The sequence below is a fragment of the Zonotrichia albicollis genome, chromosome 10 (genome assembly GCF_047830755.1).
Source record: "Zonotrichia albicollis isolate bZonAlb1 chromosome 10, bZonAlb1.hap1, whole genome shotgun sequence".
In the NCBI taxonomy this organism is placed as follows: domain Eukaryota; kingdom Metazoa; phylum Chordata; class Aves; order Passeriformes; family Passerellidae; genus Zonotrichia; species Zonotrichia albicollis.
The window spans coordinates 7,222,740-7,244,377 of record NC_133828.1 but is presented as its reverse complement, the minus strand read 5'-3'; the positions used below and the strand labels follow the sequence as shown (position 1 = coordinate 7,244,377).

Sequence of the window (21,638 nt, the reverse complement as noted above, 5' to 3'; positions counted from 1 at the left end):
AACAGAGACCGCTCTGAAGCTGAGCTGAACGAGAGACTGTGTCCAAAGCAGTCATCTCCTCCTCCCTGCAACAACACACCGCTTCCTCTGCGCTAATGGCTCTCACAGGCCAACTTCTGGAGCCGTGCAAAGCGTGTTTTACAGACAGCCTAAGCGGCTGAATAGACACAAATACCTGATTCTAATGCTTAGGAAACGTGTGGGCCGGTGGAACGCGCCCGCTCAGCGCGGGCAAAGCCGCGCTACTGCCGGCGGCTTTGCTGAGAGAAACCCTCGCAGAAGAGGGACGAGCCCGGGGCGGCAGAGGCCGGGAGCCGCCTCCGCACCCTCACCACGGCGGGCGGCGGCTGCCACCGTGCCCGGTGATCGTGGCCGCGCCAAAACACCCATACCCGTGCCCACAGCCGCGGCCAGGGCCGTACCCGGGCGGTTCTCCTCAGGGCCGCCCTGCGCGCTCGGCGCCGGAGCACGCACTTTGCAGACGCTCCCTGGCTGCGCCTCGCCCAGTCACAGGAGCTTCCGGCCGCGCGCGCTGCCCCACCCCGCCCTCCGCCCGCCCCGCCCCGCCCCGCCCCGCCGCGCTGCGCTGCGCTGCGCCCCCGTGCGCGGCCGGCACTTTGCAGACGCTCCCCGGCGCCGCCCGCCCCCGCCTGGCCCGTCCCCCGGCGGCGCGGCCGCGCCTCCGCCCGCGCTCGGCCATGGGCGCTGCGCCGCGCTCCGCCCGGCGCGGGGACCTGCGCGCCGCCCGGACAGGTGAGGCGGCACCGCGCTGCGGGGCCACCGGGGCTCCGCCGCCGCGCCCAGCCCCGCTGCGGGGGTCGCTGCAGCCGAGCGGGGGGGGCCGCACGACAACACCAACACCCCCCCCCCCCCCCCCCCCGCCCGGCGGCATCGCCCCCGCCTGCCCGGGCGCGGCGGCGGGCGCGGAGCGGGAGGGATGCGGGCATGGGGGCAGCGCCCGGCGGCCGCCCCGGAGCGGCGGGGCCCGGGCTGGCCGCGGCCCGGCCGCCCCCGTCACCTTGCGGAACGACCTTCCGCGGCGGGGGGAGCCGCGGGGCCCGGGCCGGGCGCGCCGGGCGGCGGCTGCGGGCGGGGGGCGGCCCCGGGCGCACCGAGAGGGTTCGCCGAGCGCGGCGGCGGTGCCGCGGATGGGAGGATGGATGTTGGGCGAGAGTCTGTTGAAATCTCCCCCTTGTGATGCCATTTACAAGCTCTCGGTTCCACCCGCTTTGGTGGTTTTGTTCCCTCTCCAATGCTTTGTAAACCTCTAGGAAGTGAATTTGAGAAAGAGGTTTTCCTGAAAGCTGTCATCTCAGTGCCAAACGTGCCCTGGGCTGCCATAGCTACTACTTTTTCTTTTCTTTTTTCTTTTTTTTTTCTTTTTTTTTTTGTAATTTGCCAGAGGTTTGGATTTGAAAAAACAGTGCTTTTTATTTGCCAGCTTCAGTGTTTCTGACACATCAACATCACCTTGTGGTTTGGTCGCAGGGATTTCTGTGTCAAAATCGCATCAGGCTGACCTGATGTGATCGCATAGGTGTGCGGACCTACATTGAACAAGTATTGTATTGTTTTTTCTTGAGTTTCAGCAACTGTTTCATGCAAAGTTACTTTGTAGCACATTTAGGGGGAAAATAAGTGTCACTCGGTTTTGAGGAAGTAAATCTTGGTCGAGGCTTTCCCCACTGTCAAGAGTCTGTAGGTTCCATCTTTCCCAGCTGTGCTACAGTATCAGTCTCATCTTTTGAGAGCATATTTTTCCTGCCGGCATTGGGGTCAGCAAACCTGAGAAAATGAATTCTCGATTCGTGCTCTGGGTCTTGTTACATCAATCTCTCCTGATAACTGCAGCAAGAATAGAACACTTTAAATGAAGGCTCACTCTTGAGATTTGTGTTATTATTCAGTCTTATTTGCCTAAAAAGCTCTGTCGCCTTGTCCCCATGAAATAGTATGATGGCTTTTTCAACAGCATGACTCATAATCCTAAATACAGGAATGAATTTTGACTTAGTGCTGTGCGAGTGCTTTATCTCAGCAAACAGCTTTGTGTGTAAAATGCCAGTAGGGTGGAGGGAGTCGCTGGCACTCATCTGCTAATCTCTGTCCTCGGGAGGACAGCGTTTAAAGTTGCTTTCAGATTGGGGCTATGTCTTGGCTCCCAAATCAATGGGGTGATCTCAGTTCTTCCAGCATAATTTTGCCATTTCATAAAAAGCTTTCAAAAAACCGGTTAGTTCTTGGTTTCTATATTATTGAAACCATTTTGCCTGGGGATGCAAAGTTCAATTTACTTGGAATGGATGATTTACCTTTTCCCTTCTTGATCTCTGTGTAATGACTCTGACTGTAGTTCATGAGAAACCCTGCTTACTGCAGCACCCACGGTTCACATAATTACTGCTGCTTGTACCAAGCCTAGCAATAGGGGAAAAGCCTTCCACCTTTCTTTCTGTGGTTTTATTGCATTCAAGGTACTTTCACTTCAGCTTTCCCTTCTTTGCCTATCTGAGGTGTAGGGAGTAGTTTACTCTTTAAATGGCCCGTGGAGCAGTATGTTTACTAAAAGAAATGTCTATTCTTCCTGATTTAACATATGCAGGCTGTTTTCTGTTGCTCTTATGTAGAATATGGATTTATTTTGTGCGAACAGAATAAGGATTAAATAAGAACATATGCTTCCTCTTTTCTGGGTGATAAATCCATCTTGCTGTCCCGGAGGAAGGCAGCTTATACAGCCTGGACTGAAAAGATGCTGAAAGACAAAGTGACTGAATGCTGAATATAAGAAGATCAGGTTGTATAAGCTCCCCAAACTAGACTGCCTAAAACTTGGGAAGCAGCCAGCAACACTGGGTACAAATAATGTAAAATCCTTAATCTGCTTCATGAAATAGAACCTGGCAAAATAGTGAAGCGTTCTGAATTCTTAAAATGACTTAGAAAAAAGACAATTGCTCACCAGTTTTAAGTCTTCTCCCTCCAAACAGATTCCCTTCTGTTCCCTTGTTTAAAAAAGTAAGCTTTGTATTGTTAATTTCTATGCTTCAGATAGTATGTGGAATTTTATTAGCACCACTCCTTTTCCTTCAAGTCTGAAATTATTCCTTTTTTAATTTCATATGCTGGGTTATGTTTTTTTGGCATTGTATGCTCCCGTCATCTAACAAGTTCACTCTGCTTTTGCTTCTGTTGAGTAAAATAGCTTAGTGTGCAGTTTCATTCCTCATCTTGGCTCCAAAATTTTAATAGATTTATTTAAATTTATTAGTTATGTGGTAGGGGTTTTAAAGGCTTATGTGAATGCAGTGTTCATGTTTTCATGCAGTGTTCATGTGAGAAGATTGAGAAAACTTGGTGTTTTATGAGAGAATGGGAGAATTAGTTGAGTTTTTTTTTCTGAAGAAGAGCAGTCCCAAGGGAGATCCAGTGGCAAACATCATGGTTATTTGCCAACAGATTTTTTGACTTAGTGTTTGCTTAGTCTCTTAAGTAGATGTGGAAACAAATACACTGATGAATATCAAAGTGCCAGGTTCTGATTGCATTTTCACTTCTATCACATTGTTCCCAAAGTATCTGCAGAACTCTTCTGCTTAGCCTGTTTTGGAACCAGAGTACTCCAGCAGCAATTCTTGGTGAAAAATATTGGAAGCATCTGCTGAGGAAATGAATATGCTACACAGTGCTAATCAGCTGGGAATCTGATGAGTGGAAACTCTTTCAGGAATCAAGCAGTTTTGCTATTACTGCATCTTCAATTTCAAAAAAATTTAACTGCTTGGAGTGGAATAAGGTCATTCTTTATTCCTCTCTCTACTTTTGCAAAGTTAATATTTGTGCATCTCTGTATTTCATATGCCACATAAATAAAACAAAAAAAACCCCCACAAACCCAGAATACAAAAATCTAACAAATCTCTTGTCCTTCCATACTTCAGAAAAAAGAGTGGAATTTTGCATTTGCTACCCTCTGTATGCCTGCACACTCAAAATCCTCTAGTTTTCTTTCATCTGTACACCTTCTGTTATTAGCATAGAATATTGAAATTTTGAAGGTTTCCTTATCTATTTACCTTTAATTTCTTGAAGAGCTCAGACCTATAATGTAATGAAGTATAATTTCTCTGAGGTATAAATCTCACTCAGATCCTCTTTTGGTGGATTTCTGTTGCTTTTGACCCTGTTTTGTTTTTTACTATTTCTTCCTCGTTCCTGTGAGTTGATAATTTACTGTAAATTATGTCTACAAAGAGAGGGTGAGTAGAGTTTTGTACAAACTTAGACTAGTTCAGTGGAGGGTTTTGGATAATGAGATAGGCTCTCTAAAGTGGATGTGGTTTGAGGAGGAGCCACCATAATGACGAAGCACTGGCAACACAAGCGCTGACACAGGCTCCAGGTGTGAGGCAGTGCCTTTCTGTGGCAGTGCAGATTTTGTCAGAGTGGATAGCCTTCTTTTATTCAGGCTGGAATAGTTCAGCTGTCTTGAGGTGAATTGTGGGTTTTGTTCTTGCCTTTCCACGAGGAGAAGTCTTGCTGCTCTCATCAGGTCAATCCTTCAAGCCCAAGGTCTGTGCATGCAGTCAGGCCATGATGCAGCTCTTTCTTTTAGAAACCTCTGCTGGAGAGGTTTCTTACCTGTGTGACAGCTTGGGTACTAGGGAGACGCTGCAGTGAAAGTACAAGAGGAAGTGCTTTGGGGGACAGGGATTCCCTCTTACACTACTCTAAACAGCAAAGTCCTTTTCTCGAGGAAAGCTTAAGTCAATGCTGTGATTCATTTGATTTATTATTTATGGTTTGTATGAGTTAAGAATCCTGTGATCCTGGCCCTTTGAGTCTCACAAGGACCTCTTATTCCTCTTAGCCAGCTGTATTTTTTCATATATCCCACAGGCATTCCAAACTGTTTAACCTTGATTATTTGTCTAACCTGCTGATATTTGTCCTACTGATTTTTATATCCTGATAAAATCCTGTAATCTTTGAAAGTGATCAACCACCTCTTTTGACCTTGTCCTTTAGATAAAAGGATTTCCCTAGATTACAAGTAGCAGTCTGAACTTGATTTTACTTTAATTGGTTGTTGCTCATGGGTCATGTAGTTTGTTACATCTCTTTATATATAATCTTTGACATGAAATGTATTCCTTGTGGTTATGTTTCCCTAGAATAGTTTTAAAGCTAAAAGATTTTTTTCACTCTTGTTGGAGTTAGGTAATGAGGTTATTGCTGCTTGTTCCCATTGCCTGTTGAGGTTGTGTTCCTCCTTTCCTGCGTGCACTGTGACTGGTTCAGGTTTTTATTTAACCTGTGTTGAGCTGCTAACAAGGCGTTCTCAGACAGCTGCTAATGGAGCAGTAGATTGCATGCAGGTAAAACTCCTTCACCAAAAGGGTTTTCAGGTTTTCAGAATGCCCAGGGCTGAGTCAGCATCCCTGGAGGTGTTTAAAAGATGTGCAGACCCTTGGACTCGATGTTCTCAAGTACCTTTTCCAACCAAAGAGATTTTGTGATTCTACATTGCTGTAAAAGGTACAAATTGCAGTGAATTACCATTCCTGCCCAAGATTATGTTGTGAGAACTGGATGGTTTTTGATCTTTGGAAGATGCTGAACACTTGGATTCTGCCACATTCTGTCATAGTCCTCTTCTCTGCAATATGTGTGACCAGAGTGGATTAACACATTTTTGCTGTTTTACTAATAACAATCTTCTGTATGAGCATATACTCCCTTGGGCAGTAGTTCTCTTGAGTTTGAAATGCTGTCTTATCCTTCACCTCTCTTTTTTTTCTGTCCTCACCCTTTCTCTCTGATCCTTTTCTGCAGAGAACTATTACAGCTCAATGCAGCTTCAATGCAGTTTTTAAACTCTGCAGAATGCATGTGATATGCCTGGAAGACAATTTCAAGTATTTAAGGACCCACATAACTAAACTTTTATTTTCTCTTCTATTTTGACCTTCTTTTTTATAAAATGAAGCATAAAATGTATTTTGATTGAAGATGCACTGTCTGAAACATTTCATTAGACACATAAACCTTGTCTGCATAATATACATAACTCCTTCATTCAGTGAATTTGAAAATTGGTATAGTATTCATAATAAACATCCTTGAAGAGATAATCTACCTCCTAACAAGCTTATGTAATTGCTTGTTAAGTAATTTCTGAGTCTCTCTTGATAGGCCCTGTTCAAGTACAGTTTGTGCAATTACTTAATTCTGTATATTCTAGATTTAGAAGAGTGAAAACACCAGCTCTAAGTTACACAAGAAAGTTTCATGCTGCACTGCTACATTTCTGTATCAGGCATTCCAATTCATTTCCTTCTCCTTAGACTCTGCTTCTCCCTGTACAGGTTTGACAGTATAGGAAAAAGGTGTGGAACATGATGTAGAGTAGTAAAAAAAGATTTCTCAGTCTTTACTACTCAGACTTCAGCCTAGGTGTCTCAGGATATTTGACCACATTATTAAAGCTACCTTGTTCCAATCAGTCCCTTAGCACATTGTTTTGGGTTTCTAAGTTCTTGTAAAAATGAGCAGTTTGCTTCCCTGTATTTCTTTTCGTGAAATGCAGTTTCTCTCTCAGGATTATTGATCCTCCAAGATCATGGTGAAATGCAGTATCATTGTGTTTACACTTCACATCTCTTTCTTTCTGCAGTTATGCAGCTGCTTTTGTTATACTAGACTGCAAAAAATCATGCAGGAGCAGAATGCTTCCAGTGGCTTTTCTGCTAAAGCTAACAGCTATTTTACTACACATTAAATTAACCAGTTTTGAATACTTAATCTAATTTTAAGAGCTTGTAATCAGGTTGCCATATTTTATGGTTATACTTTAAATATGTTTATGGTTATAGCTTAAAATAAAACATTAGCTTGTTATTTTTAATAGAAATTTTCTTAAATACCAGTAGAGGTTTTTTATAAATCAACAGGAATAGTAAAAAAAAAAAAAATCTTTCTTTTGATAACTTCACTTCTCTTGGAAGACAAACTGTGCTCCTTATAGATAAGCTGTGGGTCTTGTTGGAGTACTTTCCCTGAATGTTTTCAGCAGCTCAGCATTCCTAAGTTCACGAAATTTGATAATCAGTAAAATAAAAACTTCTGTCTGTATTAATGATGTGAGAAATGAAACCAAGTTGAAGCAGTGTTTGGTTTCACAAAGCGATTTGACCTGTTACTGGATCTACATCCTGGTGGTTTGAAGCCTCTGACAGCTTATTGAATCAGATTTTGGCCCCAGTTGTGAATCTTTGTGAAGTCTTTGAGCGTCTAAGTGACTCCCCTTGGACTCTGGATTGATAACTTAAAGGGATTATTATGATTCATTTGAGGAAAAGGTTACAGTAACTTTCACCTGACCTATCATAGTAAAATTCTCCCCAAGGTAAATTAGAGAATATTTGAGGGAGCAAGGAGGAGCTTCAGGCTGGAAGGTGCTCAAGGGCTTGGTTTCCACCACAGATTTCTGCATACTTGTGTCTGTGATGAAGTTCTGTGGAAACAGGACTTTTCCAGTGTAAGTTTGGAATTCCCCTTGGGTGGTTGATCCAGTCTGGCTCCTGAGCCTGCAGTAAAGGAGCAGTTCTTGCAGCACTGCTGGTTTGTTACCAGCAGGGATTCAGTGTTGCCACAGGTCTGTGGTGAGAGGACTGGAGCTTTCCAGTGATGTAAGAGGAGTTTAGCCACAGTGGGTGAATTCTGTAAAAGGCACACTGCAGTTTACTTAAGCTCTTTTTGACTTGATGCTGCTTAAACCTCTGGCTCTGTATACTAAAACCAGCGCAATGAGGCCCAAGTGTACACTTAAACTTTCCTTTGAGGGCTGTACTGGCTGATGCAGAGCAAAAACTTGTACCAGGTTTAGCTTCTGTTCAGTTTCCATTAAAGACCTTGTACCTTGATTCATTTCCTGGCATCGTAGTTTCCATATGTACTGGATGCATAGCTTTTGCACTGTGTAATGTCACAGAATGCCACTTCTGAGTCACTTAAAACATGGCTGGGAACACTTTCTTACACACTGAGATATTGGCATGGATGTGGCCACTTCTAGAGCAAAGGAAACTGTGAGCCTTATAAAAGGAAAAAAAAAATTTAAAAAGCTGTACTTGAAAAATAGAGTATTGTAGTTTACCTGTGGAAAACTGGTCTAAATCAATTTTACATTTTTTAGACTTAAGAAGGGGGTTAGATGGAGATCTGAAGAATCTGTTTTCTCATTATTTGGGGTTTAAAAAAATTTTAAGAAGCAGGGTTTCTTTTTTCTCCTACATTTGAAGTGCAATTTTTCTTCATCCTTTTTCTTTAAAGAATAGATTTCTTCCCCATCCCCCATTAGTACTCTGGTTTGTTGGAATTGTCTTGGGCTCTATTCAGACTCTTGTTTGTACCTCAAGTCTGTTCTACCTTTGAATATTGTTTCCATGGTGGACATGGAAAACTTGAGCTCCATTGCCCACTCTCAATATACATTTTTGTGTTTGTTTATCCAAATTTAAAAACAAAAAAGCCTCCTCACTGTATAAATTCCTGATGTACAACTCAGATTTCACAGTATTGATTTTGGGTGTGCATTATGAAAAGGGTTTTTTAATGAAGGTGTACTCTTGCCCTTTGACAAGCTACAGAATATTTTTAAGTATGCCACCCACCTTATTCTTTAACTAAAATTTGACATTTAATTAAAAAGACTGCTGATGCAGCATTGTAGTTTGGCAGAAATAACTGTAGGAACTTTACAGTCTCTACCTTGCCTGAACTATGGGATCAAGTGCTTTGCTCAGGATAAAGATGTTTGTCCAGGGCACAAAAATGCAGAATTAAAACCTTCTCATTTGTTATTTGTACTGACCAGCTCTGTCATCCTTGCATTTGACAAACAGATAAAGAAATCTATCAAATGTTATTTTCACACCTTTTTCTTTTGCTAATATATTCTCACTTGTGTTGTGTGTGTGCCTCAGTGCAGTGCTAACCACTGTCCAGTTTACTATGATGTTCAGGTCTTTATTTCTTTTATTAAAATTTATTTAGGATGTCATGGGAATCTCTCAATCTAATGCATAATTTGGGTTTGGTGTTGTGGGTTTTGTTATGTGTGAGGAGGGCTTTATGTATCCCCTGTTCTGCTTGTAAAAACAGCATGATTTCTGTCTTAATCCAGACTTCTGAATGGCTTTTGCTATTTCACTCCAAGCATTTTGTCTTCAGTTTCTAAAACCTAATATTTTTTATTAAAAAAGTTAGGAAATGTCCTTATTGCTAAACTCCTTGGCTTCTTGAATTGATTAAAAGAGAACCCACTCATCCTGCTCCACCCACTGGACACGCCTAAATGGATTTTTTTTCTGTACAAGTCAAAGTTGATGAAGTCTCTGAGTGCTGTATGTGCAGTTGTGCTGAATCTTTGTTATAATCATCTAATAATAGGTTCTAGCTTACCTTGTACCTTTCTGTTGGGTTGCTCATTACCTATTTATGAAAACAGATAATTTGAAGCATTGATTTCAAGCCTTCACAAGGCCAGTTGGTCTTCATCTTTTTCTTTGTGACAACAAAGTTTCCTCACAGTTCCTCTTTCCTGGTTTGCTTTTTTTTTTGTTTTCTGATGAGGCTTTTTCAAGTGACCTCAGGATGTCCATAATGATTGAGGGTGTTTTTACTGAAGGTCTGACTCACTGCTCATGTTGCACAAGTTTTGAATTCACAGAAAATGGAAGTAGCACATTGAAACTGGGTAACCCATGAGTGTCCAGTAATTTGTCCTAATCGACAGAATTTTTTTCCCTTGGGATTATTTGCATTAGAGTTGTCTTCCATGTTTTTGCTAATATAGTCAATATATTATTGGAGTAACGTATTTGGCTTGATTGTTATAAATGTTTGTGTAAGAATCTAATCTAAGGCTATCATTATACCTCCCAAAAAAAGCTAGTCAGGATAAACAAATGAAAATATTATGGAGAAAATGTAAGTTTGAAACTTTACATTGTCTCAGTGGTCTGTTAGAATGTAGAAAAGCTGAGCAGAGCAAGGCAGCAAAGAAATCTTAATTTAAACAGCTTTTAAAATTCTATCTTCTGAAATGTCCAGTAAATCCATGCTAACTGCTATAATTTCATAATTAAGCTGCTTCTTTCAGTCCTGAACCTCAAGTCATATGTTGAGTCCAAACTGTAAGATATGAGTTTTCCCATTGTTAAAATAACAGTCTAAGCTGGAAACTGTTAAGTGATAAAAGAAATATCATATTCCTCTGAAATACAGAGGAAAATGTTATTGAAAAAAAATTATTCTTTTTTTTTTGTGAGGCTAGTAGCTTGAACTGCTCTTCTCTTTAAGACCACACCTAATAATAGGTATCATAAAATAATAATAATAATAAATAAGGGCCTTGAGCCATTCCAGCCACTCCTACAGTGAGGGCTGAGGCGTTCTGGTGTCCCCCTGCAGTCACAGTCCCTGGTGGCCTCTGATGGCTCAGGTGCACATTTACCCACTTCAGCCAGAGGAATTTGGGTGTAAGGCTGACAGGATACCATGGTCTGTCTTGGACCCTTGTATTTGTAACTTATACAGCAAATGGACTGCTCAGGATGTTGAAATGTGCTAAGATAATGCCTGAAATAGTTATTTGCAGGTTATCTGTCAAATCCTGGCTGCTACAAAGATAAATCAATGTAGCCCGGTGATACACAGTTTAAAAGAGAAAGGCTTTTTTGTATCAACTTTTAAGATGTGTTTGCCAGCACATTTCCCCTGTGAGTTGAAAGGAATGAGTATTTTCATATTATTAGAAAATCTATTCCTCTGTCTCTGCCTATCTTTTTCTCTTCATTAGGTTTGACTAAACAGTAAAGAAATCCATTCATCTGTGGTAGTATCAGTAAAGTGTTCTCTGTTTTCCTCTCTGCTGGTACTACAGTACTGTTTCAAGATCATTTACATTCTGCTCAGAGCTGTAAGTGATCTTTTTGGCAGCTTTGTGCATTTACATTAACTGCTGGATTGTAATAATTTTCAAATGGATTGTCTGAAAATAGATGGCTTTGGGTACATATTTATAGATGAGTATTCCTGTCTGTGGGTTTATTTTATGTCTTGTACATTTACCTAACTAATATAAATGTGGCTTTAGGAAGAACCTTGTTAGATCAAAATGCAGAGCTTTTCACTGTCACCATTCTGGAGATGGACAATATTGCCTATTGAATTTCCTTTCTCATTCTGGAAACCATTTGGATTTTGGAGGCTATTTTGAAGGTATTTTCTAGAGATATTTTTTTTTAATGCTTGTGGGAGAAGAAAGGAAGCCTTGGTGTTTACATTATATTGTTTATCATGTGTTCATATTGTTGAAACTCAGGAGAACTAACCTAAATAATACCTTAATGTTTTTGAGTGGACCTTGGAAGTCTGACTTAACTGCCTTGTAGATCTTATCCCTGTTATTCAGATAATGTTTGACAAATATGTGGATATTTTGTTGTACATAGGTGATGTTTTCAATTTATATTAATGTTCATCTGATGTTTGGAGGAGCTTTTAGTTGATACACAGCAAGATTTTCTGCTAGAAGGAACATTTTTTTGTCTCTTCCATCCATACAACTATGAGTGGCAAAGAGATTCGTGAACGCTAAGTTTTATTTGACCGTTTTAGAGAACAGCTACCCAAGTGGACACATTTATCCTTGTTTTTAGAAAAGCTTTTCATTTAATGACAGTGCTTCAGTTTAAACCATGTGTTCTAAGAACTGGCTTGTGTTCCCAGCACTGCAGGGGGAAAAGCTCAACGTGGATGTTTGAGAACACTGAAGAGCACACGTGGGGGAATTCCAGGACTGGTGAAAGTTTCAGAAGGTAGAAGGTATTTAACATAATTACATAGCTTCAGATTGTATAAACCTTGTACAATGCAAAATTACCTCACCAAAACTTCCCCCTTTTTTTATTTAATCTATTTGAAAAGCTGCAGAGGACTGAATTTTTTTAACTGAGAAAGTTCAGAAGGTAGACAAGAGAGGTAAATAACCTTCTGATATGATTCAGACTGGAAAATATGAAATTAAATCCATGACAACGCAAATATAATCTCATTTTTGAGTTACATAAGACAGTTTCAAATGGGTCATTAGTGTTGGGGAAAAACATGTTTTAATTTTCTAGGCTTTTTTTCCCCCCCTTCCCTTCCCACACTAGAGAGAGGGAATGCTTTCCTCTAGGGACAAAGATAGGATGAAGCTAAATATATCACTTGTCTACTTTATTCTCCATCATATTGCTTCAGTGGTAATCACTTGTTTGAGATTCACCTTCAGAGATTCTGCCTGACATATGGCGATGTACATAATGAATATATGCAAACATATAGCAGTTTGAAATTCATTCTTTATTGCACTTAGGTGTTAGTTCACAAATTGCTGTAATAATTAAAGAGATTTGGTAAGCATTAATCTATGCACTTATGGGAAATTTCACCTTAATTATTCATTATTTGTGTGAGATGAAAAAAAAACAATTTAAGACCTGCCTTGAGAGTTTGGCTTCTTTTTTTTCCTAATTTCAAATTATGTACAGGCAGATTAGGTTTCTATATTTTGAAAGTACCACCACTTTCAGGGGAGGATAAGAATTTGGTTGTTTGAGAAATGTGACCTGGGTGGCTTAGTTAGGGTTTTGGTTGGTGTTCAGTTTGGGGGTTTTGGGACATTGTTTTGTTTTAGGTTGTGGGGGTTTTTTAGAATGGGGTAGGGAACATTTTATTGTTTGGGTTTTTTTCAGCTACAAAGAGATCTTGAATAGAAAGTGAGTGGCTTCTTCAGCAGCCCCTTAGAACTGAGACGTACAAAGGGAGGTGTGCCCAGGTGTTCTCTAGACATACAAGAATGTAAACCTCAAAAACTAAAATCCAGTTCTCTCACAAACTCTTGATACTGTGTTGTGGGTAACTGGGGAAAGGACTGAAATGTTCACTTTCCCATTGGTAATGTGAACTATGTGATACTGATGATGAGCAAGAACTCAACTGCTGCAAATCTTGTTGAAGCTGTAGCTCTTCCTTTGGTACTCCTGACTGTCAAAATTGTCACAATTGGTTGCCAGCAATGGGAGCTGCGTCCACAAAATCCAGCTCACAGCTTCTGATGATTGAGATAATTTACTTTGAATTTCCATTCAGTGAATATGTCCTATTAATCCAGCTTCTTGTTCATCCTGATTTTACATTCTTTATAGGAGCTGACAGTAAAACTTTTCAGTTCATGCTGAAAATTACATGTTGGCAAATAAACAGGTAACCATTATAACACATCAAATCAGCATCTATTCAAGCTTTGTGCGGAGCCTTTGATCAAGTACTTGATAATAAGTCATGATGTCAGTCAGTGTGCTGAACCAGAAGAGGACAACAGGATGATTGTAGGAGAGATTCCTGCAACCTTGATGGACAGGCCAATCTACACAGCCTGAACTATGCTAATCAAACTAGCAGGACCAGATTTGCAGCTGAAATAGCAAATTAATTATTGCCCTACTTAGTTTGCAGTAAGGCCTAGGGGACACTGAGGTTAATTCTGTGGGCAGATGTGAGGGGGCAGTGAGTTCTGGTTGGAGAAGCAGAAGTCTGCTGGCACAGATGGAGTCAGAGTAGCTCGTGTCTTCCTCACTTAAGCCTGTCACGCTGAGAGATTTAAGCCATGCATACTGAATCACGTGTCCCATGTCATTTCCATTTGTCAAATCACAAAACCATTGTCCCTGTCACTGTCTCCATTATTTTGACTTGACTGCAATAGTTTCTCTTACCAAAAATGGCTGCTGGTAAGCATGAACATTTCTGTGTTTTCTAAATTATTCTTCATGATCAGAAAGAGACTAAAAATTTGCTTATGCTATGTTGTAAAGCACTGTTTTGAAGAACAAAAGAGCAAAAGCTTTGAATGAGTGACAGGCAATAATGATTCCCTGATATTTGTTGTGCTGTAAAATATTGGGGTGCGCAGAGAAAGGGAAAAAAAGGGATGAAAGTACATCCTAAGTTGAGTTTAGGAAGCTCAGGTCCTTTTGTAGTCAATAGAGAAGATGAGACTTTTGGGGCTGATGATTTGAATCATCCCCTAAAAGGGGGAGAAGGTCTAAGCTAAACATCTCTTTGCTATCAGAAGATACAATTTCTCCTTTTCATTTTCACCAGCCCTGATATGCACCTGACCCATCTGTTAGACAGCTTGGTTTGTGAAACAAGCAGAAAGCTAATGTAAGAAAAAGGCTTCTTTTGTTTTCATGAGCTGAATCAGCTCATGGAGGGATCTGTTGATTTGGCACATGTAGCACAAAGGGGGGTGTGAGCAGCAGGATGAGTGCAGGGAGATCAGGCTGCTCCTCAGCTGTGAGCTCCTGGCTCTGCTCAGCCCTCTGCTGTGCCTGACCCTCTGCTGTGGGTCCAGAGGCCTCCAAAGACCCCAGATGTCCTCACTGACTAGAGTGACAAAATGACCCACTGCTTCCCCTTCTGCTCTGGTGGCAACACTGACTGCTGTTGTCATCTTTGGATGTTATCTTTTCCTTCCTCTTCTTTCATCCTGTGTAATCATGCCTTTTTTTTCCTTTTTTTTTTATATTTGAAATCAGGAAGTATAGTAGCCTTAGCAAATCTTTCTACCTAGTTAGGTATACCATCAGTAAGTAAATGATAGAAGGGTTTCTGTGGCAAATAAAACTAACTTTGTCTTCTTGATTGTAAGTAAGGTATTGCAGAATTTGTGTTTTATGGCTATACTTAAGAACAACACACTTAAAATATGCTGCCACACCTGTAACCATGTCAGAGTTCAGTGCCAAGCCTAGTGAAGCTCCCTTTCACTTGTGTCACATCTGGGTTCTTTGCCTTTTGCAAGCAGTCAAAACCTGATTTTAGCCCTTTGCAGGCATTAAGCCTTGCTCTTAGACATCCTAGCTCAAAAGACTGTGTCCAGTGTATGGTGTGAAATTAATCAAAAGGAAACAAAATTAATGACCTGCTGTGGTGCCATCCATCATGATATCACTCAGCAGGTGTGAAATTAAGTTGCCTTGCCTGCGGATTAAATTGAACGGCGTGACGTGAACCTACAGGAACTGTTTCCACTAATACTGGGGAGCAAGTGTTTTTAAAGAGTCCAGTTAATGAACTGCTTATGCCATGCACTGCATAGTCTTGTGATCATTTAACAGCATGAGTTTAGATTATGCTCCCTAAGAAGATCAAGTATTACTGTATCAGTAAAAATTGTTAAAGGCAGGCCACAGAAATGTGGTTTTAATTTCTGTAATTACTGTGCACCAGATGGTGGATGTATGCTTTTTTCCAGCATAAGTACTTCAGCTCAAATATAAGCAGTTGTGATCTTTATTTACAATTCATCAGATTTTAACCTAGGTGATAACAATTCCTTTGTTATGGCCCATTATGATGACCTTCAAAGAAGTAGGTAGATAAAACCTCACTCTTGTTTGTTATGGTTACAAAAAACCTTTCTTCTTGGGTTTGTTTGGCTTTTCTTTCTCCCAGATCTTAGTTACAGAGATAGCAAAAGTATGCACTAACTTTGTTTTGGAATAAGTTATATAATGTTAGAATATGTACTTATAACATTTGTTATAAGTTATCTAATGTTAGAATATGTACTTATAACATTTGGTAAATCTTAGTTAAGAGCAGTACTACAAAATACATTAGAGGTTGCTAACAATTTGAGAGAAATGAGGAAAACGAAAGAAATGTATTTCCCTATTTGAATCTAAAGATCTTGTTTTTCTGCCAATTATTTTCTTCTGTCCAGTCCTATTTGCTTATGTACATGCACTTTTTCCTCCAAAGTGGCTCTGATAATTGTTTTTCAAATGACCTATTATCATTGTTGTGGAAGCTCTCTTTGACTTCCAAGTTCTTAATGCATTTTTGCTGAATATGCCCAGAACAGCATCCTCTAAAATGTTCAGAGTCATCTCAGCCCTTTAGAGAATGCCTGGTGTTTTTGCCCTTGGCAGACAACAAGTCATGTATGGGTTTCTTGGTTTGTTTTTCTTTTTCTTTTTTGTCTGCCTGCCCTCCCCCTTAAATTCTGAATACACATTTCCAAGAGTTAAGGAATTTTCACATTTGTGATTAGAGGAGGGCTTAGTTATGACTTGCACGGTGGCTTTCTTTGAAGTAGGAACTGGCATGCAGCCATTAATATATTTTCAGGAAAAGGTGTCCACAGTATGTTGGCACACACTTGATAAACTGGTCTTTATAAGTTGATTTATTTGACCTCTTATTAAAAGCTGTCTGTACTTTATACAAGCAGTACTGTTTTGTTTAAATATTGTTGATAAGAAAGATGTTAGGTTGGTGAAAGTCAATTCATTTGCCGTGGTTGTTCTAACAAAGTTTGGTGGATTTTGTGAAGATAATTCTGACATTAGCATTAGTAGGTTTTGGTTCATAACAAATGTGGTGTAACTACTGAGAAATGTAGGGGTTGTTCTAGAGTAACCCTCTTCAGGTGCTGTGTCACTGGCAGGGCTTTCTTCAAGGACAAACCCATAAGTAATGGCTCTAGAATCATGGGATCAGTACTGTTGGCACTGAAGAGCTCTGTAGAGCTTTTGGGTAGAGCTGACAAGATATTTTAGAAGTTTCTTCTTTCCTTGAAAAGAAATACCTTGTTGCCCATTTCAAAATGAGGCGAGCAATTCATGGAGGCCTAATGCTTTGTGACATTATAAACACTAACAAAGTCCATCAAGCTTTTAACAGAGAACAAAGGTTATGAGATTACTATTCAGTCTATATTTCAGCTGGGGCTTTGAATTGCTTTCTTTCCTGCATTAGAAAATTATTATGTTGATATGACTGTAAAGAAATTTGCTCTTAAAGCTTAGATTGTAGCACAATGCTCCTTCCACCTTCCTTATATTGACATCAACCCAGGGATACTGTGTTCAATTGTCTGCCTGCAGTTTGGGTTTTACATTACTGGGTTTATTTAATTGTACTTCTCCCTGCCTCTTGTTGATGGCTTTTATAGTTCTTTAAGCTTTTTTAATTAATTTGTAGCTCCAGGGGAGATGGGGTGAGAAGAGAAAAAGAAATAGATTTACCTTCTTTTGTGAAACTTCTAGTGACAAGTGACAAGCCACGCAGGAGTGCTCTCTGACAGCTGTGGCAGCAAGAAAATTTAACTGTCCAGGCTAACCTTTTTGTCAGCCCACTTTGGCAGGAAAAAGGCCTCTTATGCCTGTCTTCCATGACAGGCTGTATAAGTTGGGTCCCACAGCTCTTCACTGGGCCTTGCATTCAAACTGAGTTTGTGTTGGCTGGCTGTGCTTTATCCTCTCATAGCTGTGATATCCCATCACAAGAGAGCATGAAGTGAAGGTTTCTTCACTGCAGGGTTTGATTGTTTTTTATGCATCACTGCTAGATTGTGGTATGAAGAGAACTCCAATTTCTCTGCTTTGCCTGTAGCAAGAATATGCAAACTTAGTTTGTCAGAGTTAAGCAGTGTGATGTTACATGCCTGGGAGTATGAGTTCCTGAGAAACTATTTGGATTTGGCTGAAAATGACTGAGAACTGCAGCTAAAATTAGCAGAGATGGTCCACTGCAAGTAAACTGATCCAAGAGAGAGAGAAGCAGAACAAAGTCAAACAAACCCCCTGCTTGTTCAATGCCATTTGCACCACTGATATGGTGATATAAATGTCTGCTGATTGCACCCTGTGTCCACAGAGCATTGTTCATGTGCCAGGTCATGCTGACAGTACTTTACCTTCTGATGGGCTCAGAGCACATGAGGAAATGTAGATTTTGTCTACTAGCAAAGATGAGGCAGTAGAAACTGGTTAAATCATTGTGCAGGGTTTTGTTGTTGGGGTTGTTTGGTGTTTTTTGGATGTGGGGTTTTTGGGACATTTTTGGGGTGGTTATGTGTGAGGAGTGAAGACTTTGTTTGGCTTTTCTCATGACATTTTCTATATTTTCTCAAACTGCAGTCGGTAAATGTCCCTTCCCAAAGGAATTGCTGGTCTGTAGACTTGTGATTGTCATTGTAACTCAGCCAGGGATAGACAGAAACTTGTTATATAAGAAGTCAAAAATGATGATATTTAATAAGAGGTTTATTCTGCATGGCAAGAATTTAAACTATTGTTTAATTAGGAGGCAAACCACTTACTTTGCCCTCTAGTTCGTTACGTGTTATGAAGGTTTATGACACTGATTCATATAGCTTATTACAGCTCATAAATGTCACCATAAAATGAGACAAAATAAGAGTGTTGAAGTGTACTGCTGCCATTAGCTACCCAGTTGGTTTGGCTTTGGTGACAAATTTGTAGATAAAGCGTGAATTTTAGAGTTGAAGATGTCATAGGACTTGAGTATCACACTGCTTCTCATTCTGGAGTCAGCCTCTACCTAAAAGTTGTAGATAAAACTTATTTTCTGGTCATAGCTACTCCTTGCCAGCAGTGGCAGTCAGTGAAGTGCACCAAGGTCAAAAGCCATTAAAAATTGCGATAATTGTCAGTAAGTTAGTGATGCCACTTCTGGGAACACAGTACCAGTGAGATGCTTTCATTGGATATTTGTGGTTTTGCCCAAATGGCACTCAGTCAAGGCAGGCAGTCAACAATGAGAGCTGAAATGGCCACTTCTTTAATAGTACAGCTAATGACTTGCAGATGGAAGTTATTGCAGTATGCTCAAATACTTCATGTGTGTCCTGGAGTCTGCATCTTGCAAGACTGTTGTCGTTGTGAAAAGGTCTGGCTTTACACCAGTACATTTCAAAAATTGTCAGATGTTTTATACTGTTTATTATTTTTTACATATAGAAAATAAGATTTGGGAATGTACAAGGAAAGTAGTCCATGACAGTGACAGAACTGTCACCTGATCCCAGATAATTTTAAGGAAACTAAAGCAGCCTGTCAGATAACTTTGGTTTGTTCGCTTGATGGGTTGCATTTGCAGATGTATGTCTTAAGTGACTGAAGATATGTATTTTTTTAAACTGTCACAATAAACTAGAACGTCACTTTTAGTTAGTCTCTGTTTGGAGGCAAATCTCCTCTGTTTTTAATAATTTATGTAGGAATTGTGTGAAAGATTTAAAATGTGACAGCTCTGAAATAAGAAGATTGATGCTACTGTAGTGTGATCTGATTTGGATTCTGACCTAATTTCTTTTAGTTAGTGATTGGTATTGGACTTGTGGGGTGCATGAGCTTATGACTTTTGGAGATTACTGACTGATATTTTTAGGTTACCAGCTAATCCTGTTTAGGAATGGGATTTTCATCTGAAAACAGACAGCTCCTTAAATTCTTCCTGTTTTAATTTAGAATGACAACTGGAAATTGTACAGAAAAAGCAATGGATTGTTTGCTTAGTTCACACTGTCTTGTGCTGTGGCTTTCTGCTACACAATTATTTTCTGTGTGCACAAGTTTTAAAAAACGGTATTTTTCTTTAATATTTAAATAAAAGTCAAATGTGCCATTGAAGCTGTTCATTTTGCTCGTGCTGTAAAAGAGGTATGGGAAAGCATTGTGTACACATTGCCCCAAAAATGCTCTGAGCCTTTCAGTCTGGGTTTTCCTTACATTGCCTTGTAGCTGTTTGCAAAGCAGCCAGACCATAGATATACTAACAAATGCAAATTCCCACTTCCGTTTGCTTATTCAACAACTGTGTTCCATATATAAACACTCTCCACCAGATGTTTTTCTCCTTGTTAGCAGTACCTTTCATGTGCTTGTGAGGGATTGCAGAGAGAGCCTTGTTCTTCAATTCCACACTTAGTGAGGGGTTGCCATCTGCTGTGTGTGTCTGTTTGGAAGGTAAGCATTTTGTCACCTGTTCCTACAGATTGAGACCATAATGCTTTACCAGCCTTATTTATGAGGTCACCTCTGTGAATTTTTATTCAACTTTTTGAAAAGTGTAAGGAAGCAGAAAAATAAAGGCTATTGTAGCTTGAATGTTATATGGAGGGTTTTAGCTGCTGTAGCTGTTTTATTTCCTTTTTCTATGCCCTTTATGATGGGAAAGGAAGCCAAACTGAGGTGGAGAGATGAGAATTTGCACTATAAGTGTGAAGTGTATGAGTAATATCGTGCTGTATTGACAATATTGTTTAAACTGTGTGGGTTTTGTTGCTGGCTTGTCATGCTAATATTGATAGGCTTTGCCCATTTCAGTGAAAAGACATGTATTGGACTGAGCTTGATGTAAATTTCTGTGGGTACCCCTGCCCCAAGTTTTAGTGCCTCAAAAGAGCTGTTGCAATGCACACTCTGTGGCACAGAGAATTCCCCTAATGGCCTGGTGAGGTCTTCATCTCTCTGGAAAAGGGGGCTGAAGCGAAAGGCAGGGGAGTAGGAGGATGTCACATTCACGTGGGAGATGTCATGCCTGAAGTGACATCCCTGCATCCTAGAACCCAGTTCCAGTCATGCCCCTGTCCTCTGCAGGCACAGAAGGTGCAGCTCTGGGGGCACTGTCAGCGGTGAAAGGCAGCAGCCAGGTCCCAGGAGCTCTCCCACTCAAATCAAGATGAATTTTGCAGGGCTTTTTTTCCCCCGTGCTTCCTTCCACAGCAACTCTTGAGAGTTATTGCAGGTGTGTTTAAGGAAGAAATCAATTCAGCTACTGTTCTTCTACAGCTGTTGGGGTAGAGGGAGCATTACCTCTCACTGAGGCTTTATGTGCCCCTTTTGTCCCTTCAGAACTGCTTTAACAACTGTCCACCTCTGCTTTCTTTTCTTCCTTTTCCCTTCCATTTCCTCTGCAGTTCCTGTTTGTCATTTGTGGTTTGTTTTTCTTTTACTCCCACAATATAGAAATTATCAATCAAAATAATAATATCAAAATAATATCAAATATCTACTTGATTGACTTGTGTTTCTTAAATCTAAAAAAGCTAAAATTGTAGAGATTTGGTAAACTTACTCAATAATTTCTATGAAGATGATTTGAATACTGTATAAATCACACAGAGCTTCAGCTTTCTGCTCTTTACTTACCTGGCAGCAGTCACATGGAAGAGACAATACTGCCAAGATACTCAAGTTCTTTGGGTAATTAATTTACTTTATTTTTAATAACTCAGATTTTGAGGTATCAAAAGGGGACTGTTTGTGGGGATGCCTTTGACTTAATTTGTATGTGTGGGATAAGCACATCCATTACACTAGTGGAGATTTACATTTGATTTAAGAGGTGCTGGTCAAGTTTTATTCAATTTCAGTAAATTCTTGAAGAGTGCATATATGCATGGATACTTGGTAAACAGACTTTTTAAAGCAGAACTTTGAAGTCTTACTCATAAGACTAACTCAGACAAACCAGAATCCTGTTCTGAAGATGAAGGTACCTGGAGGAAGGTACTGCTGAAAAGAGCCAGTGGGAAGATCTTTAAAAGGGACCTGAAATTAGGTGTGCTGTATTCTGGTCTTGCCTTCACTTAAATATGAGAATTGACCAAGCTTGTCTTTAATCACTTGGGATGAAAGTAGATCCTTTTCACACACTTAATGATATTTTGCAATGTATTCTGGGACTGTCTGGGAAACAGAATGAGT

The 21,638-nt window shown here is 40.3% G+C and overlaps 1 protein-coding gene across 7 annotated transcripts in view; it reads left to right on the top strand.

Annotated features, from left to right (window-relative positions):
- The first annotated feature begins 587 nt into the window (after nt 1–587).
- The window catches only part of MGAT5 (alpha-1,6-mannosylglycoprotein 6-beta-N-acetylglucosaminyltransferase), a 111,901-nt gene continuing 90,850 nt past the window's right edge, over nt 588–21,638 (top strand). For 2 of the 7 annotated variants that reach the window (XM_074547920.1, XM_074547919.1), the window contains exons 1-2: nt 588–753; nt 11,797–11,885. The gene's annotated coding sequence lies outside the window, so the exon portion shown is untranslated. Of the gene's footprint in view, nt 754–11,796; nt 11,893–21,638 lie in introns of all 7 variants that reach the window. The other 5 variants (XM_074547924.1, XM_074547921.1, XM_074547923.1 and 2 more) reach the window with 4 other exon arrangements.